Source organism: Syngnathus leptorhynchus, chromosome 8 (assembly GCF_054491065.1).
Source record: "Syngnathus leptorhynchus isolate UIUO chromosome 8, UIUO_Slep, whole genome shotgun sequence".
NCBI classification, from domain to species: Eukaryota; Metazoa; Chordata; class Actinopteri; order Syngnathiformes; family Syngnathidae; genus Syngnathus; species Syngnathus leptorhynchus.
In genome coordinates, this window is record NC_141202.1 from 8,721,469 (window position 1) to 8,723,994 (window position 2,526).

The window sequence follows — 2,526 nt, forward strand, 5'->3', positions numbered from 1 at the left end:
AAACTTTTTTTCCCCCCTAAAATATGGCAGAACATGATAATTTCAAATTTCCATCTCCAGTACTGGAGAAGAAATTTGCATCCTTTAATGTAGCAATCATATCTTCAGTAATGTCGATCATCTTTTAAACAGATATTGGCTTCGGGGTTTTTTCTTGGCGCCTAATTCTGACTGCAGTGACGCATGTTTTGACAGAAAACAAAGTTTTGGTATTTGCCACATTTAGTTTAGGAAGTAACAATAAAACCATTACTTGATGATGAAATGTGCTAACCACCTGTAGTACATTTTCCCTGAACAACAGACTTACTACTATGGTCAGACAATGTTGTTTTGGGTATGCCATACCTGCGCACACTTATTACACTAACATTTAACATACATATCAATAAATCTTGTCAGCAATTATACATGAAAGCAGGTTCAATTTGTTCTTTGGCCAAATATTTGCATTTTTAAGTTTCAAAACGAACAAATTGTTCTGAACAAAACCAACAGTAGTGATTGGCAAGAGTGATTAAAGTAAATGTCGAAAAAAAAAGAAAACCTTCAGAGTGCATTTCCAGGTTGCACACTGCCCACAACTGGCTATTCCATTGTGTGATGAAGCATCTCTGACATAGAGACCGTGGATGCCTATCTCTTCACCAGGCCAATGATACTGAGTGACTGCTATGCTGCAGGTATTTTTGGACATAAACACAGGTAGAGTCATCACGCACAACTGGTCAGACAATTCTTGAGAGATATGGAACAAACGACATGACATCCACACAACATAAAAACTGCCTGACAGAGTAACGAGGACTGATTTTGCCGCTGCTGGCAGCCTGTTCTCCTGGAGCAGGTAAACCAGGTAGGGTAAACACACTGCTGGTTTCCAAAAGTTGCACAGGGGGGAAAGAAATACTTGCAGATGTGGAAAAACAGAGAAGGCACCATGAGGGCAAAGTGATAGAAGTTGACATGCATGCACAACTAACTGGAGGGAGGCAAAGAGAAGGACATCAGTAGACAGGAAAATTGACAGCTGTGCATTTGAATCAGTGCATCAACTAACATTTGCTGCCTTTGGAATTGTGCCTGCTCTGCTTCAAAAGGTCAGAGAATTTCTTTTTTGTTTTAGTTGCCCTGAAAGTTCTTTTCTTTTTCTTTTTTGCAAGGAAGATTATTAAGCACAGGAGCAGGAATCAGGGAGCAGAAGGAGAAAACGAGATGACAAGTTAGGCTTAGATTGATAAGCGAGCAGAAGCAGTTGATGGATGGACCACAACTTCAGCGGGATAAGTCCCCGATTTGGCCTCAGTGTGTCAGTTGTGATAGTAGCAGGTAGAAGGTTGGGACTGTGACACACCAGCTGTGGCCCACTGGTACCCACTCCTCCTCCATCCCTCCATCACCTCTGCAACACATACACATGCTAAACAGGCCACTGTCTCTGCAGCCTCCCCACATTCAGCTGCAAATGAGCCCGCTTTGGGCCCCAGCCCTGTCTGTTTGATGTCATGAATAATGAGGGATGAATTTTCATCTGGCCAGGTTTGTGAAAACTATAATATCTATTGTTCGGGTCCCTCATACAAAGCAGTCAGGTCTGAGTGTTCAGGAGTCCATTCATGTCCAATTTACAAACATCTACAATTCAAATCTCAACATTAGCAGACTGATTTGTTAAAATCAGCAACTTTAACAGTACGGCTACTCCCCATGAACATCGAAAAACCAAACAGTGGCCATACTGTCGTTGAGAAGAAGCTCATATGCTCAACATGAAACATCGTTGTGACTCATATTTCTTCTTTCTTTCTCTTTATTTGTTGTTTAGGGACACTGTACATTCATGAACATTTCAAAATTGAATGTAACTGCACCCAGTTCTACTCAAAAGACTCATTTCCTGAGGTGGGCATCGTCCGTCCATCCATCCCTGAGTTTCCGTCCCTACCCCACATGGGGCTAGCCTGCCCCTCATCACTGAGAGCCAATCAGTGTTGAAAATATAATTTCGACAAAACACACAGGCGCTGCACAGAGCTGCACAGAGCCAAATGAAAATAATAAAAACAACGGACACACACAAGCACATTGTTGTGATTGGTGATATAAAAAGTTTGAATTGAAAGAATTTAGCTTGGAGAAGATCATGTTTAACTGTATCAAACATTTTTCAAAGGTCTAAAAAAGAAAACAAAAACATCTATTCATTAGGGTCAAGGTCTGTATCCTGTACTGTACTGTACTATAATATGCTATATTGTACTGTATTGTAACTTAGCACAGTCATTGCCCATAAAAAATAGGGACAAATAGGAACTGCATCAAAAATCCCACATGACGCTGGGTAAACTACTAATTTAGGAATAGACATTAAACTGAGAGTTATATTTTTGTGGAGGAGGGGATTAACTATATGACAGTAATACAACATGAGCAACTGAAACAACAACTACAATTACCACTACTTTTATTCTACTACTAATAGAGTGGCTAAACATATAGAGCCTGTCAACATGATCCAATTCTAAA